Source organism: Eretmochelys imbricata, chromosome 12 (assembly GCF_965152235.1).
Source record: "Eretmochelys imbricata isolate rEreImb1 chromosome 12, rEreImb1.hap1, whole genome shotgun sequence".
Classification (NCBI taxonomy): domain Eukaryota; kingdom Metazoa; phylum Chordata; order Testudines; family Cheloniidae; genus Eretmochelys; species Eretmochelys imbricata.
Genome location: NC_135583.1, coordinates 5530743 through 5549296, shown reverse-complemented (window position 1 = coordinate 5549296; position 18554 = coordinate 5530743).

Genomic DNA, 18554 nt, shown 5'->3' with positions numbered 1-18554 from the left:
CCAGCCCTTGAATGATTTTTGTGTTTGTTTTCTGCACTCTCTCCCATTTTCAACATCCTTTGTAAAACACAGACCCCCAGACTGGACACCGTATTCCAGTAGGGGTCTTACCAATGCAGTATACAGAGGTCAAACGACCTCCCTAGCCCTACTGACTGCTCCCCTGTCTATACAGCCAAGGATCCATCAATAGGTGGATCCAACCATCACAGGTCCATCAATGGCTGTTAGCCAGGATGAGCAGAGATGGTGTTCCCAGCCTCTGTTTGCCAGAAGCTGGGAATGGGTGACAGGGGATGGATCACTTGGTGATTACCTGTTCTGTTCATTTCCTCTGAGGCACCTGGTATTGGCCACTGTCAGAAGACAAGATACTGGGCTAGATGGACCTTTGGTCTGACCAGTATGGCCAGTCATATGTCCACGTGAGGCTTTTTTGCCACAGAATCATACGACAGGTTTCAGAGTAGCAGCCGTGTTAGTCTGTATTTGCAAAAGGAACAGGAGTACTTGTGGCATCTTAGAGACTAACAAATTTATTTGAGCATAAGCTTTTGTGAGCTACAGCTCACTTCATCTCCTTCAATCTCCTTCGTTAGAGGTTTTTAAGGTCAGGCTTGACAAAGCCCTGGCTGGGTGATTTAACTGGGAATTGGTCCTGCTTCGAGCAGGGGGTTGGACTAGATGACCTTCAGGGGTCCCTTCCAACCCTGATATTCTATGATTCTATGATTCTATGATTCATCGGATGCATTCAGTGGAAAATACAGTGGGGAGATTTATATACATAGAGAACATGAAACAATGGGTGTTACCATACACACTGTAACAAGAATGATCACTTAAGGTTAGCTATTACCAGCAGGAGAGCTTGGGGGGCGGGGGGGAACCTTTTGTAGTGATAATCAAGGTGGGCCATTTCTAGCAGTTGACAAGAATGGCTGAGGAACAGTGGGGGATGTGGGGGGGAAATAAACATAGGGAAATAGTTTTACTTTGTGTAATGACCCATCCATTCCCAGTCTCTATTCAAGCCTAAGTTAATTGTATCCAGTTTGCAAATTAATTCCAATCCAGAGTCTCTCGTTGGAATCTGTTTTTGAAGTTTTTTTTGTTGAAGAATTGCAACTTTTAGGTCTGTAATCGAGTGACCAAAGAGATTGAAGTGTTCTCTGACTGGTTTATGAATGTTATAATTCTTGACGTCTGATTTATGTCCATTTATTCTTTTACGAAGAGACTGTCCAGTTTGACCAATGTACATGGCAGAGGGGCATTGCTGGCACATGATGGCATATATCACATTGGTAGATGTGCAGGTGAACAAGCCTCTAATAGTGTGGCTGATGTGATTAGGCCCTGTGATGGTGTCCCCTGAATAGATATGTGGACACAGTTGGCAACGGGCTTTGTTGCAAGGATAGGTTCCTGGGTTAGTGGTTCTGTTGTGTGGTGTGTGGTTGCTGGTGAGTGTGTGCTTCAGGTTGGGGGGCTGTCTGTAGGCAAGGACTGGCCTGTCTCCCAAGATTTGTGAGAGTGATGGGTCATCCTTCCGGATAGGTTGTAGATCCTTGATGATGCTCTGGAGAGGTTTTAGTTGGGGGCTGAAGGTGATGGCTAGTGGCGTTCTGTTATTTTCTTTGTTGGGCCTGTCCTGTAGTAAGTGACTTCTGGGTACTCTTCTGGCCCTGTCAATTTGTTTCTTCACTTCAGCAGGTGGGTATTGTAGTTGTAAGAATGCTTGATAGAGATCTTGTAGGTGTTTGTCTCTGTCTGAGGGGTTGGAGCAAATGCGGTTGTATCGTAGAGCTTGGCTGTAGACAATGGATCGTGTGGTGTGGTCTGGATGAAAGCTGGAGGCATGTAGGTAGGAATAGCGGTCAGTAGGTTTCTGGTATAGGGTGGTGTTTATGTGACCATCGCTTATTAGCACAGTAGTGTCCAGGAAATGTACTGCTTGTGTGGACTGGTCCAGGCTGAGGTTGATGGTGGGATGGAAATTGTTGAAATCATGGTGGAATTCCTCAAGGGCTTCTTTTCCATGGGTCCAGATGATGAAGATGTCATCAATATAGCGCAAGTAGAGTAGGGGCACTAGGGGACGAGTGCTGAGGAAGCGTTGTTCTAAGTCAGCCATAAAAATGTTGGCATACTGTGGGGCCATGCGGGTACCCATTGCAGTGCCGCTGATATGAAGGTATACATTGTCCCCAAATGTGAAATAGTTGTGGGTGAGGACAAAGTCACAAAGTTAAGCCACCAGGTTTGCTGTGACATTATCGGGGATACTGTTCCTGACGGCTTGTAGTCCATCTTTGTGTGGAATGTTGGTGTAGAGGGCTTCTGCATCCGTAATGGCCAGGATGGTGTTTTCAGGAAGATCACCGGTGGATTGTACAATCATACGAGGAGCTCGTGCTGAGTTTCTTTGTCCACTAGGAGCCCTAAAACTTTTTCAGAGTCACTGCTTTCCAGGATACAGCCCCCCATTCTTTAACAAACTCGGAGACCTGGTAGATAAGGTCCCGTGGGAAGAAAATGGGAGAGGAAAAGTTGTTCAGGAGAGCGGGCAGTTTCCAGGGGAGAGCCCTGCACGAAGGGGAAGGCTGGAGATGCCATGGATAAGCGTGAGAAGGCCACAGCAGGAAGAAGCCCAGGGAAGCAGCAGCAGGGAGTTGTACTGAGCAGGCCTTGCAGGCTGGTTATAGGGTCACTGGTCTGGAACTCAGTGTAGTGGGAGGGCCTGGGTTCCCCTAGCTGCTGGCAAGGTGGCATGAGTCCAGAGAAGGGAGCAAGGACGACAGAGAGCCCTGAGAGAAGGGTGTGAAGACAGCAGCTCCTGGAGCGTTGGAGCTGAAGGCTTATTATAAGGACACTGGACTATTTATTTGTGATTATTGGACTTTGTTACCACGGAAGCAGTGGACTTAAATTGTGACCTAGCCACAGGGCCAAGTCACAGGAAGAGGCAAACCGCTGGAAGACCAGAGTGACCCCCGGGTGCACCAGGTGGAGAGAGCTGCTATGCTATGCCCAGCTACAAGGAGGCACTTGAATGGTGACACACACTTTGCAAACCAGTGTGGCCTTCTTGATGGAGGGGTTATGGCTTTTTGGGCATCTAGTCAAACCATTCCCTATTATCATTCAGAGTTTTCTAGTTAAATTCTTTCTCCCAGCTGATTTGGCTCATAATTGTTTTCAGCTTTGGGAAATTGGGCCTTGTAAAAGTGCCACGTGTCTTTTTATTGTTGATTGGAACTTTAATTCAGTTTGCACATCATAGAAGTGATGAAGAATTTAACCAGAAAACTCTGAATGATAACTGGGAGTGGTTTAACTTGACTAGATGCCCCAAAAAGCCACAATCCCACAAATGAGGAAGAAGGCTGGGCTGGTTAAAAAAACAATCTGGTTGAGAGGGGAACTGAAGGCAGCTCTAAAAAATAAAACATAGGAAATGGAAGAAAGGGAAAGTTGACAGCAATGAATATAAATCAGAAGTTAGGAATTGTAGAAAATTGATAAGGGATGCAAAGGGACACAAGGAGAAATCTATGGCCAGCAGAGTTAAGGACAATAGGGAGGGGATTATTAAGTATATTGGGAACAAAAAGAATCCTGACAATGGTATTGGTCCATTACTATATGGAAGTGGTAGAATTATCAATAATAATGCAGAAAAAGGCAGAAGTGTTCAATAAATATTTCTGTTCTATATTTGAGGGGGGGTGGGGGCGAGCAGATGATGTGGTTCACCAAACAGAATGATAACACTTTTCCATTTCATTAGTATCTCTGGAAGATGTTAAACAGAAGCTACTGACATTAGACATTTTTAAGTCAGCAGATCCAGATAATTTGTATCCAAGAGTTTTAAAAGGGCTGGCTTATGAGCTTGATGGACATTAATATTGATTGTCAGTAAATCTTGGAGCACTGGGGAAGCTCCAGAAGACTGAAAGAAAGTTAATATTGTGCCTGTTTTTAAAAAGGGTAAATGGGATATCCACGGTAATTGTCAGGTAATTGTCAATCCCAGGGAAAATAATGGAGTGGCTGATATGGGACTCAATTAATAAAGAACTAAAGGAGAGTAATGTAGTTAGTGCAAGTTGACATGGATTTAAGGAAAATAGGTCCTGTCAGACTAACTTGATATCTTTTTGATGGGATTAGAAGTTAGGATATAAAGGTAACAGTGTTGATGTAATATACTTAGACTTCTGTAAGGCATTTGACTTGGTAGTGCATGCCATTTTGATTAAAAAACTAGAATAATATAAAATTAACATGGCACAGAGTAACCAGATTAAAAACTGGCTAGCTGATAGGTCTCAAAATGTAACTGTAAATGGGGCATTGTGATTGAGCAGGTCTCTTTCTAGGGGGGTCCTGCAGCAATCTGTTCTTGGCCCTACACTATTTAACATCTTTACCAATGACCTGGCAGAAAACAAAATCACTGATAAAATTTGCAGATGACACAAAAACTGGGGGAAACGGTAAATAATAAAGAGGACAGGTCACTGATTCAGCACAATCTAGATCATTTGTTAAAGTGGGTGCAAGCAGACAGCATGAATGCGTTTTAATACAGTTAAATGTAAATGTGTACATCTGGGAACAATGACTGTCATCCATACTTACAGGATGGGCGACTCTACCCTGAGAAGCAGTGACTCTGACAAGGATTTGGGAGTCATGGTGGATGATCAGCTAAACATGAGCACCCAGTGTGACACTGCAGCCAAAAGAGCTAATGCAACCCAGGGATTGTTATGGACTGGGATGTAAGGCAGTCCGGCCTCGGAGGCAGAGCAGGAGTCAGGCATCCAGGTTGAGGGACAAAGCTAAGGGTCAGCAGCAGAGTCAGCTGCCGGTTACCAGCGCTGGGGGGCAAGCCAGAGTCAGAAGTTGGAGGCCAGAGTAGGAGACAGGACTGGTAACTGAGAATGGAGGCGAGGCACAAGGGCAGAAGGAGAGGTAAGGATCAAGCATGGAGCAGGAGCACACTGAGAACAGGAGTGAGGGCAGGAACCAGGAGCACACTGGGAACAGGAGTGAAGCCAGGAGCACACTGAGAACAGGAGTGAGGGCAGGAACCAGGAGCACACTGGGAACAGGAGTAAAGCCAGGAGCACACTGAGAACAGGAGTGAGGGCAGGAACCAGCAGCACACTGGGAAGAGGAGTGAAGCCAGGAGCACAGCAGAAATTAGGAACAGGGTTGGGTGCCGGGGCCAGGCACAAGCAGGGTCCAATGCAGCCACAACAGGAAACCACTTTGTTGCTCAAATGAACTTCCTCTGCCTCCTGGCTTCCATAGCGTGGTTAGACCAATAGGTGGAGCCAGGCGATCTGCCAATCGGAGCTCCGGCGGGAGATGTCTTGGCTGGGACTATAGGCCTTGTAGCTTCTCAGCCCACCAGGTTTCAGCCGAGATTGGGTGAAAGCCAGGATATGGCAGCTGTCGGGAGATGCCCAGGGCTGGGTTCAAGACTCAGGTTATTACAGGGAGTCATAAACAGAGGAATTCTGAGTAGGAGCAGAGAGGTTCTTTTGTCTCTGTATTTGGCACTGGTGCGACCGCTGCTGGGATCCTCTGCCCAGGTCCGGGGCCCACCATTCAAGAAGGACGTTGATAAATGTTAAAATTATGTTTTTAGTGAAAAACAGTTGACTAAAGTAGATAATGGCAGCAGGGCCGTCCTTAGCTATTCTGGGGCCCTATGCAGGCCCCCCGCAGTGGGGTCCCAGGCCTCCGCAGAGGGGCGGGGCTTGCTTGGGGAGCAGGGAGGAACTGCCCCCCAGCACTCACCAGTGGCGCAGCTGGGTCTGGGTCGCTGCACTTCCCGCCCCCAGTGATTGCAGACCCGGCCCCGCTGCAGTCCTCAGGGGCGGGAAGGGGCGGGGCTGGGGCGGAGCAAGGGCGGGAAGGGGCAGGGCTGGGGTAGAGCAGGGGTAGGGCATGGGCAGAGCAGGGCGGGGGCTTTGGGGAAGGGGTGGAGTGGAGGCAGGTCGGGGTGGAGAAGGGGCAGGAAGAGGTGGGGGGGGCGGAGCAGAGGCGGGGCCCTGGGGAAGAGCCGGGGCAGGGGCTGGAGCAGCACACAGCTGTGCAGGGCACCAGGAAATGTGGGGCCCCAAATTTCATGCTGCCCTACACAGCTGTGTACTTTGCGTATGGGTAGGGACAGCCCTGAATGGCAGTATCACAGATTTTAAGCAGATTTTATATTTTAGTGTATCTCTAATAAAGATAGTGTACAGCGTATCAACCCTGTGTTTCTGATATCTGTGTTAAAGCTCTAGAACTGGTACCTCAGGGTTGGGATGGGGAATATCTTGCTGTATTTCCTGATTGTTCTAAATTTACATACAAACTTTAAAAGTGGCTTTAATTGGAGTTTGTATAGATTTTTTCTTTCTTAATATAACAATTAGAGACAGTGCTCCTGTCAGCTAATTCCTAAGTTGTTATATGCAAAAACCTTAGAGTCTTCATGTGCCTAAGGAGTCCCTGAAATCATGGTTAATGTTTCCTCTCCCTCTCCCCCCAAATCTGAAATGGTGCCCTGGGTGAGCCAGGAGGGCCGTGGGCTCTGGCAAGATGCAGGCCCCATGTGACGGTGCGAAGCCTTGAGCCACGTGCCGGGCACCAGGCATCACAAGCTGCAGCAGCAGCAGAGAAAGGTGGCGATACACCAGAGACCAGGCCACCCCTACTTCTGGGCTGCTGCTGCCTTAATTTGTGCCAGGGCTGAGCTCTCGCCTCTGGCATCTCTTTCAAATACAAATTAAACCCTGGGAGAGGCAGCAGGATGCAGAGGTAATGGGGCGGGGGGGGGCCCTGGGAGTCCGTGAGGGCCAGGAATGATTCGGGGTGGGGAGGCAAAATACAAGTTCACCCAGGGTGCCATTTTCCCTGCTTGGAGGAAGGTTCAGGGGGGCACCAGCAGCCACCTGGGGCTGATAGTGGGAGCTCACAGAATTGCAGCTGACAAACTTGTGGTGGAAGCCACGACCATTTGATTTAGCTGGGATGATTTAGTGGGGGATTGGTCCTGCTTTGAGCAGGGGGGGGGACTAGATACCTCCTGAGGCCCCTTCCAACCCTGAGATTCTGTGATTCTGTGATATCCAGAGCAACAACTACCTTTCCAGCCTTTTTATAACAACGACTGTTTTTCCTGCCTTCCGGTTCAATATCTCCTATCCTGTCCTTCCACACACACCTGTGCAGTGCTTTGTCCGCTGGTGAATTTGAGATTTCTTCAAATTATGTGGCAAAAAATGGAGCGGTACTTGTTGCCAAAAGACGGTCGTGTTCCGAAACGAATGGCAGACGCTGGAACGTCTAAAGTCAATACAGAGGGGGAAAAAATCTGCCAAAACAATAAAATATGAAGAATATTTGGATTTTGGTTTTACTTACATTGCAGTTAATGGAGAAATTAGATTTCAATGTGTGGTGTGTGCAGTAACGTTAGCAAACGATCGCCTGAAGCCAACAAAATGAAGATGCCGTTCAGAAACAAAACTTGGCGATCTGGTAGGAAAGAGAAGAGGGGTTTTTTTTAAGAGAAAACTGTTATGTTCTGCATGGTTAATGAGGTGGCGGGAAAAGGTTGTTTACTTCTGTCACCGATCCACAGGCCCGGTGCTCTGGAACAGCCCTTGGAGGTGTGCCAGACCACCCTTAGGCTCTCACTGTTTCACTAGGGCTAGCCACTTGGCTTCACCACCTCCTTGGACTGAACCTTGGAGCCTTCAGCACCCCTGCTTCACACCATGAGCTACCTTCAGCAAGTCCACCTGAGCTGGAGACCTGAGAGAGACTTGTATACCCAAAGAGAGCCATGCAGCCCCACCTTCCACATCTGCAGTGACTCTCAGCCAGCATTGTAAAAGCAGTAGGGTTTATTAGATGTTTGGAACACAGAGTAAAAAGTCCCTGGCTAGCAAAGAGAACAGAAAGTTACAGCATGGGCCATCTTGTTCAGCCAAGAGCCCTCTTGTCCCAATTCAAAAAGTCTCCAGCTTCTATCAGCCCACACTTAACACCCCCCTACCTGGCTCCTCCTCAGTCCTTTGTTCTTGTTCCTGGGCAAACATGGCTGGTTTCCTGCAGACGGGTGGTGTGACATTACACTCCATAATGTTTTATGGAAATATGCTTATGAGTGTAAATATGATGTAACTGGAATATGCTTCATGCAAAAGGTCTCTTGTAAGGTACCATTACAAAGGTTATAACCTACTGAATATATTCCTCCTATTTGTATGAATGTATCATTCTTGTACCTGAAGCTAGAAATATGAAGTATAACTCTGAGGTCCTATTGTAATTATGCAAAGCGTGGGCCATTAATGGTGGTTTAGAATCCTGATGGCTCCCATTGACTAGGACAATTGACTGTAAATGGCTCTGTTTACCTGCAAGCCTGCCTGTGTACGTGTAGGCCAGCCTGTGGCTAATGAAGAATGAGGTCTTACAGTGACATGAGACCATGTCACCTGATACTGGAATCCATCTTAAACCTAGTGCTTTTCTATTTAGAAGGAGGGTGGGGTCCCGGAGAGACAAAGGATTCCCGCCTTGTGCCAAAGCTATAAAAGGTGGTGGAGCAGGACAAAGGGGGTCCCAGTCATGAGAAAGCCCCTGCTTACCACCTAAGATGCCTGCTGGAACTATCAACTACTATACCAGGGGAAAGGATTGGGCCCAGACTAGGAAGGAGTCTAGTCTGTGAAAGAAGCTTTTTGGAACATCTCTGAGGGTGAGATTAACTGTAATCAGTTTCTTAATGTATTAGGCTTAGACTGGTGTGTTTTGTTTTATTTTGCTTGGTAACTTACTTTCTTCTTTCTGTTATTACTGGGAACCACTTAAATGCTACTTTTTATACCTAATAAAATCACTTGTTTATTGATAAACCCAGAGTAAGTGAGTAATACCTGGGGGACCAAACAGCTGTGTATCTCTCTATCAGTGTTATAGAGGGCGGACAATTTATGAGTTTACCCTGTAAACGCTTTATACAAAGTAAAATGGATTTGAGGTTTGGATCCCATTGGGAGCTGGGTGTCTGGATGGTGGAGGCAGCTAACCTGCTGAGCAGTTTTTGGTTAAAGTTTGCAGCTTTGGGGGCGTGTTTCAGACCCTGGGGCTGTGTTGCAGCAGGCTAGCATGTCTGGCACAACAAAACAGTGTTCTGAAGTCCCAAGCTGGCAGGGAAAACAGGCTCAGAGATAATCTCAGCACATCAGGTGACAGTACCAAGGGGGTCTCTTTGACCGAACCCATCACAAGTGGGCCATCCATGTGGATAGTCTTCTCAGACTGTCCATGGATATGCGGCCCAGGCCTCAGACACTAGGTGTTGGTCACACCTGTATCTCCAGGTCTCTGAAAAGAGTAAACAACCTTTTCCCACCACCATGCAACACATAGGGGAAACTGAGGCACATGCAGTAGTCATATAAAATATTACAAAAAATTCCCACTCCATCACACTGATCCATGAAAGGACCTTCCATCTTATTCCATGACTGTTTACTTTCTTAAGAGCCTTTGGTGTGGGACCTGGTCAAAGGCTTTCTGAAAGTCCAGGTACTCTACATCCACTGGATCGCCCTTCTCTATGAGTTTGTTGACCCCTGTCAAAGAATTCTAGTAGATTGGTGAGGTGTGATTTTCCTTTGCAAAAGCCATGTTGACTCTCCCCAGCATATTGTGTTTATCGGTGTGTCTGATAATTCTGTTCTTTACTATAGTTTCAACCCATTTGCCTGACACTGAAGTTAGATTTACTGTCCTATAATTTCCAGGATTGTCGCTGGAGCCTTTTTTTTTTTTAAATCAGCATTACATCCGCTATCTGCATGTCATCTGGTACAGAGACTGATTTAAGCAATAGGTTCCCTATCACAGTTAATAGTTCTGCAATTTCATATTTGAGTTCCTCCAGAACTTGGGTGAATACCATCTGGTCCTAGTGACTTAATACTGTTAAATTTATCAGTTTGTTCCAAAACCTCTTCCATCTGGGACAGTTCCTCAGATGTGTCCCCGAAAAAAGAGTGGCTCAGGTGTGGGAAACTCCCTCACATCCTGGGCAGTGAAGATGGCTGCACAGAGTTCAGTTAGTGGCTCTGTAATGGCCGTCAGTCTTCCTTCAGTGCTCCTTTAGCACCTCGATCCTCCAGTGGCCCCACCAGCTGTTTGGTAAGCTTCCTGCTTCTGATTTTCTTAAATAAAAAAAAAGCTGTTAATTTTTTGTCTTTTGCGACCTGCTCTTCAAATTCTTTTTTGGCCTGCCTTGTTATACTTTTACACTTGACTTGCCAGAGTTTATGCTCCTTTCTATTTTCCTCAGTAGTACTGCAGCCTGTTCTGCTTCGGGGGGCGGAGAGGGGGGGTCCCTTGTCTGCCTGGGTCCTCTCCATCGCAGTCATCTTATCCACCACCTTCTTACACTCCCTGCCCGGTCCATAGTCACCACTGCCATGTGTATCTTGACAGTCCTTGACCTAGCCTGGTTCCCAGGAATACCCTTCCTATTCCGCCATCTCCTAAGGGGGCACTGCCTTTTTATATAACCCTCCTCATGGCACCGAAAGCCAACCCTTTGCTTCTCTTTGGCCATGGGACTCCCATTGTCCTTCCCTTGCTCAGCCCCTTCCCGTGGGCTAGCCTTGACCCTACAACTCACATAAGGGCACTCCTTCTGCACATGCCCTGGTTGCCCACAGGCCCAACATGCCCATCCCCTCTCTGTTCTCTTCACAGGTGGGATTCTCTTGGGCTCTCGCTCCTTCCCGCTCTCTGGGTGGGGCTTCTATCCCCCATCCCGGTAGAGGCACTCCCTCTTCAGGAGTCTGTGTTGCCCCTAGGCATAACATGGCCCTACCCTGGGGCTTAGCTTCTCCTCTCGCTCTCTGCGACTTCCAGGGACCCCTTCCTGCAGGAGTTTGAGGAGATACAGCTGCTGCTCAGCTAGCTGTGCCATATAGGCCCCCAAGTACCCCTGTGCCTCCCACTGTCTCTGTTGGGTTTCGAGTACCTGAAGCAGCAGGGCCTGATGCCACCTTTGCTGCTGGTCAGCCCCTTCCTGCAGGGGCACCAGCTCTGGGGTCCAGCCTGGGAATGCACAAGAACCCTCAGCAAAGAAGGCTTCTGCATACCCAGGCTCCATTGCCTCAACCTTCAGTGTCCCTCAGTCTCTCAAATTCCTGTAACGGGCAATTGTCCCCACAGTCCCCCCCTTATAGCAGGGGTGACCACGTACCCATGCGCTCCACCACGTGCAGCTCCGCTCATCACGCTGGCGCCTCCTGCTGGTCATCTTGGGGATTGGCTCTGCAGGTTGGTACGCCCACTCCCAGTGGTGCCTCACCTACTGTCACTTCAAGGACTGTGGCGTTCTCTTCATGACACAGCCCTACCGCCGTGCTGGGATCTGTGCTCCCCACTTCCAGAGGTGAGTGTTGCAGTCCAACTGTCCCACCATTTCCCTGTAGCCCCAGCACCCTCTTCGCCCTTGCCTCAGGGCCTCAGCCTGCAACTCCCAACAGACAGCAGGAGCTCTTCTTTAGCTCCTCTAGTCCCTGTTAGCAGCACTGCTCTGGCCAGCGTGCGTGCTAGCTAGCTTCTTTCTTTCTTTCTTTCTTTCTTTCTTTCTTTCTTTCTTTCTTTCTTTCTTTCTTTCTTTCTTTCTTTCTTTCTGCCCGCCCGCCTGCCTGTTCTCCCTCCTTGAGCTCCAGGGAGTAACTGCCCCACTCTCCCCTGTTGCTCTTCTTATATGTGCCTGCTGAGCCCTGATTGGCTGTTCCTTGCACCCCCTCTCCTATGGGCTGCTTCCTGCACGGCCTCCCTAAGGCCTATTAAACCCTTGCATGCCAATGTGGGATGTATGCCACATCACACAGGGTCAAAGCTGGGTAGGCACTTGAGCACATTTGTCTTGTGCAGTGTTGTGTCGGGTTCATGCGCTAAAGGTCTCGCTCTCCAGTGGCAGAGAAAGGTGAAGGACAGGACAGGGCAGGGGCAGAAAAGCAGGGATGCTGCAGGGAGAGGGAGCAGAGCTGGGTGAGGGGCATTGCAGGAGATGGGCCAGAGGGATGCCGAAAAGGGAGAGGCAATGAACAAGGGGAGAGCAGGCTAAGAAGGTGATGGTGAGGGAGGTTACGGTCCACAGCAACAGTAGGGTTGCCACCTTTCTCATTGCTGGTAACTGGACCCCTGAGGCCCCACCTCCTGCCTCACCTCTTGTCCCCCAGGCCCAGCCCCATCGTTAGCTCCTCTCCCCCATCACTCACTGGATCGTCACTGGCTGGATCATCTCACGGAGCCAGCCTGTAGGTCGGAGGCAGCCCCAGCTGAGCGGGGGCTGACACGGGCTAATGACTCGGTGCCTTCCCCCACCCCGCGGTAACCGGACTTTTTTTAGCTGCTATTTAGGGCAGCCAGGTGCCCGAGTTTTGACCAGAAAGTCTGGTCAAAACCGAGCCACCTGGCAACCCTTAATGGCACCAGACACAGAGGCCAAAAACCAGACTGCCCAGGTAAAATCCAGACAGGTGGCCACTCTAAGCCCCAGGAGGGAGGGAGGGCATGAGAGAGTCAGTGCAGCCTGGAGCCAGCGTCCGAGAGAAGAACTCCCAAGGGAGGCCGGTGGTGACAGGGCCGTGAAGCTACCGGGGGCAGGGGGAGTATGTCAACCGGCCTTGGCACTCAGCTGCCCGCTTGCGGGGCTGGCGTGAGTCAAGGGGACCTCCCAGCTGTGACTGCAGCTGAGCAAGCGGCAGCCGGAGGCAGCGGGTCAGAGGGCAGGTCCCTGCGAGGAGCCCTGGGGACACAGCTGGGAGCAGAGGCCTGGGGGAAGCGTTGCTGCGGGGGGTCACCACGGGCCTCCCCTCCCCTTCCACTGGCTGTCAGAAAAACAGGCTGTGTTGACAAAGCCGGCGCTGTCCGGGGCTCTTCCTGGAAGCGGTGGCGGAGAGGAGGCCAAGGCTCATTTAGCTCGTTACCGATGCTGGGGAAGTGCATCGAGCGGACGTTTCTCCCGCAGATTAAAAAGCTTTCAGTGAAGTCCGAGGCCGCCTCCCTCGTTACTGCATTAATGTCTTCCCCGAACCCACTCCTGCCCACAGAACATCTGCAGCACGGGCCGAAAACATCCCTAATGAGCCCGGGATGCCGGGGCCACGCAGGGCGGAGCGGGAATTAGCCGTGCCCTGGGCTGCAGGCAAACTGTGGAAGTTGCAGGCATTCTGCATTCCTGGACAATGACCCCTGGCTCTTGCTCATCGACCCACAGTGTTAAGGCCAGATCACATGGTCTGGGCCCCAGAACACAGAGGCCAGAGTCCACCCAGCAATTCCCGCTTTGGGGAACTCCCCAGGGACACAGCAGGCCCAGTAGCTGGCACTCCAGCAAGGGACTATTTGTACTAGGAGGGCAAGGGCTTTTCTGAGTCCCATCTCTCTCTCCCTCATGGTGTGGGCAGCACAGGAAGGCTCTTCTCCCGCACTCCAAGAAGCCACCTCTTGGCTGGGGGAGCAGCAGTTCCCAGCCAGCTGCAGCTCTGGGTGGCATCTCTTGCCCATCCACTGGGAAAGCAGGAGCTTGGCTGGACAGGCTGTCCCTTGGCACATGGAGCATCTCTGATTGGCTGCTCTTCCTCAGGAAGTGGGAAAATGGGGAAGTGCAGCCAATCAGAAGGGATTTCCCTAGAGCACCACAGGGGGATCCCACTGCAGAAGGGTCTGAAGACATTTAAGGTGGCAGGTGTTTCTGCTCCCTGATCCCCAGTAGTTGCTCACCCACTGACGGCCCTCAGCTCCGGTTCCAGCCCCGTCTCCAGCCCAGCCCAGCCCAGCCCAGCCCCACAGCTCCCGTCCCTGCAAAGCAGCCGCGCGTTAGGAATGAGGAGCTCTGTATTAAGCCGCTCCTTGCTGTGCCTTCCTGCATAGGGTCCTGCCCTCCTTTCCTCAGCAAAGGCCACAAGAATCTAGCCAAAAGCCACTTCTCTGCTACCAGACTCCCAGCCCAGCCGTGCCTTAGGCCAGGGCATGGCACTTGGCATGTGTGTGGGTGGCCATGACAATGGGAGGTCATCCACGTCCCCCTCATCCTGCTGGGCCATTCTGCAGCGTTTGAGTCTGCTGATCGACAAACATCCCTGCTTGTGCAGGCCAGCCTTCATCCTGCTCACCCACACAACAGCTATGTTCCCAGACAAACTATGTTAGCAGGGAGGTAAGGTCGAGAGCCCATGCCTCTGACTTAGGTACATTACAGGGGGGCTGTAATTATCCCAAAACAAGCGTTACAAACCCAGGGAATTCAGTTCTGGGTAACCTGAAAGAAACCATGTGAAGGATGTAAATGCACTCTGACCCGCAGTGCACTAGTCATAGAATGACAGTATATTACTGCCGGTGGTCCCACATTAGAACAAACTAAGTGTTAAACACAGTTTGCTTCATTTCTTTTCCTTCGTGGTGTTGCTAGGGGAGAGGACTAAAGCCACACATCGCCTTTCCAAAAGGTGGCCACTGTCCCCTAATCTTCCCAATAGAAGTGAAACCAAGCTGCCCTCAGGGAAGAAAGTGGTCCCAGTGTTTGTACAGCGCCTAGCACAATGGAGCCCTGGTCTGTGACTAAGGCACCTAGATGCTATGGTACAACAAATAAATAATAATGCTGGTATTAATGTGCTGTCAGGAAGCACTATGTGGAACAAGGAAACGTAGGCAGCAGCTGTCTTTGCTAAGGGAGCAGTATTGCAAACTCCAGAAGCACAAGTTAGACCCCAAAACCTGTAAATCTGGCTTAAAAATCAAGAAAATTTTAAAAATTACAAAAAGTGGGCTCTTTTCATTGGCCTTCTGGTCTCATATCCTGGAGGGTTACACTGAGGTGATGTTTCCAAGCTATTTTCTGCCACCTGAAGGCTAGAAACTCACTTTAAGCAAAATGCAAGTAGAAATTCTCATCTGACTCCCGGAACTGGGGCTTGGAAAAAAAACCCCAAATATTGTGAGACTTGCGGAGTGAGAGTCAGCAACACTGGGTCTCAGACCCCTTGAAAACAATAGATGGTGGAAAACCAGTGAGTTTCTCTGAAAGAGAACACCGCTCACCAGAACCTGCTGAAGGCAAAACTTCCAGTTATGAAGAATAACAGCAAAAAATGACCATGAATCATGATTTTGCCTCAGTCTGGGAAGGATATGCTATTCTTCAGACGTAACCAGCTCCAGCCAGGACCGGCCCCTCCACGCTGAAGCAGCCGGGTGAGGTAATGAGCTAACAGAGGACAGAGCAGCACGCAGATGACACCCAGCTGTCTATCCCCCTTACAGCACCTGTTAGTGGCACCAGGTCCCAGCTTCCCAAATGTTGGCTGCAATGATTTCTGAAGTCCCCAAGTACTAGCCCTACTGCCTGACAGACCCCTCGCTTTCCACCGCCAGAACCTTCCCCCGTGGCTGAGCTCCAGCGGAGAAACGGCCCTGGCTACAAACCAGGAGACTTGTACCTCCAGGAGGCTGAACTTTCCCAAGTGGCCACCTGCCCCCCACCCCCTGTCCGTGCCCTGGGGGGCAGATCCCCCCTTCCTGGCCCCACCCGGGAACGTGGAGTTGGTTAAACTTAAACTCTGAATGCCAGAAAGCACAGAAATAAGGCACACACCATCCTGCATCTGTGTGGGGAATCCCCTGAGGGCAACTCTTCCTTAGCTGTTCTTGGGAGATAATGGCTGCAGTGATACTGGTGTGTTTGTGTTTCTACCGTGTATGACCTTGGTGCGACTCTTTGCGCCCACATCCTTGCCCCCTAACTTGTCTGTGTCACTAGATGCTGTAGCTGAGTGGCTGCCTCGTCAGCTGTCCCAGGGGTCCTCTGGTGCCTCTCTCACCAGGATGTGGTTTCTTGTCACGGTGGTTTGACTTGTTCTGTCACCGTTCCTGCAGCTGCTGTGCCGTGTGTGTGCCACGTGACATGAGGAGCTGCACGGAGCGGGCCCAGGCCTGCTCTGGGGGTATTTCTGCAGTCCAGTAACGCTGTCCGGGGGTCTCTATCGTGCCTTTTTGAACAGTTTCTCGGCAGTTAGGAGAGCCACTCCTGCGTTGCCATTAGACTGACTGCGATGCAGGGAGCGTGTGATCTATTCAGTTCTGCTGAGGCGACAGACTGTGCACATTCCCAACAGGCCAACAGCCTCGGGAGTTCCACACTCGAAACGCGCAGCTGTGCAGGACGCTGCTGCGTGTAGCGTAAGGGATCTGGTTCCCAAGAACCCAAACAGCGCTCAGCCGTCACCAGGGAGACATGATCTCCCACTGCACAGCAGTCCATACCTAGCTTCATCAGGTATTGCGTGCATCACGAGTAATTCCTTTTGCTGAACTGCAAGGAACCCATTGCAGAGACTGCACTGGCTTATGAAATCTTTCACTTCACGGCTCATGTTGGGCCAAAACAGGGCTTTCTGCGGCCTTGCTTCAGTACAACGACGCCTGGGGTGAGCATTTCAGGATGCATGTCTTTAGGCATAGGTGCCAACTCTGTGGGTGCTCTGGGGCCCAAGCACCCATTAAAAAAAAAAAAAGGCAGCGTTCAGCACCCACGAGCCACAAGTAGGTGCAGGAGCATGTGCATGGTGCCCAGTGAAAGGGAAAGGTGGAAAGCTCCCACCGGCAAACCCAAAAGTCAGTGCCTGTGGTTTTGAGCATTTTGACCCGACTGCCTTTCTAGGGAGCGCCATTTGGTACGGAGTTCTTCGCTGGCTGACCAATATTCACCAATACAGTACTAAGTGGCTTCTCTTCTTTCTTGTCATTGGCCAGACCGGACAGTCTCTACACAAAAGAATAAATGGACACAGATCAGACGTCAAGAATTATAACATTCAAAAACCAGTTGGAGAACGCTTCACTCTCCCTGGGCACTCAATTACAGACCTAAAAGTCGCAATTATTCAACAAAAAAACTTCAAAAATAGACTCCAGCGAGAAACAGCAGAACTGGAATTAATCTGCAAACTGGACACCATTAAATTAGGCTTGAATAAAGACTGGGAGTGGATGAGTCATTACACTAACTAAAACTATTTCCCCATGCTAATTTCCCCCTACTGTTACTCACACCTTCTTGTCAACTGTTTGAAATGGGCCAGCCTGATTATCACTACAAATGTTTTTTTTCCTCCTGCTGATAATAGCTCACCTTAATCGATTGATCTGTTAAGAGTTGGTATGGCAACCCCCATTTTATCATGTTCTCTGTATATCTATATCTTCCTACTGTATTTTCCACTGCATGCGTCTGATGAAGTGGGCTTTAGCCCATGAAAGCTTATGCTCAAATAAATTTGTTAGTCTCTAAGGTGCCACAAGTACTCCTCGTTCTTTCTTGGAGTGCCATCCTGACACAGTGGCTTGCTGGAAGTGCACTATCTGTGCAGATAGGTCTCTGTGTCTGCAGAAGCTCCTGGGCTGTCACATGAAGGAATTCTACTTGGCTGAGGTGTTCAGATTCCTGATGAAACTCCTCCTCTTGGTGAATTGTGAGGATTTCATATTCAAGGGAGTCAGCATCACCGTCTGTTGTGTTCCTGCTGCTCCAGATGGACAGTCTGCACCGACCATCACAGACCCGTTTGTATTGTGCACACATGCGATGGTTTGGATTGTAGCTGACATGCTTTAGGAGATGTTCTGGAGCTGATAACAACAGCTTTTGGAAGATGGGCTCTGCAGATCTGTGGCTTGTGCCCACATGGCTTAGATCACGTCCCAGGAGGGACTGGTCAGACTTAGTGCATTCAAAATGGCTAGGCTTTCCTTGTCTGTGTGAGCACAGTTTGGCTCTGGTACAAACAGTGTCCTAGTAGCAAAGGCTACAGACTGGCCATCTGACTGGCCAGAATAACACTGCTACAGACTGGCCAGTAATAACACTGCTCCCAGTCCATGTTCACTGCATCCCACGTGATAGTTACAGGTTCCTTTACCTCATACTATGGCAGGACCAGTTGGCTAATCACTACCTTTTGGAGCTGTTCGAAATTCCCAGCACCAACTAGCATTTTCATTGATCAGTCTCCTTGTGGGTTCACTGAGCAGGGAGGTGTGTCGGGAACTCAGACAGATCATTAGCAAATCCCCCAGAGCTGTGTGTGTCTTGCACGTTGTGTGCACAGGGCACATCCGGAACTGCTCAACCCTTCCCTCTCCTGTCAGGAGTCCGATACACAGCGCAGCTGACAGGCAGTCTCACGGGTTTCTTATCTGGTGTGGGATTCACCAAGTGCACTCTGTATCGGGTTATGATTCTGATCAGGAGAGTCTGCACAACCAAATGCTAATCTACACCAACCCCTCTAGCCCCATTAGAGCTGCATGGCAACATCTCAGGCACACTTCTGGGACAAGAGAAATGCCAAATGACATTTGCAGTCATCTCTGTCTGCCAGAACAAGCCTAGAAAGCCACCCGAGCTTTCTTAAGCAAGTTTTACTTGCCTGAAACCACCTTTGGCA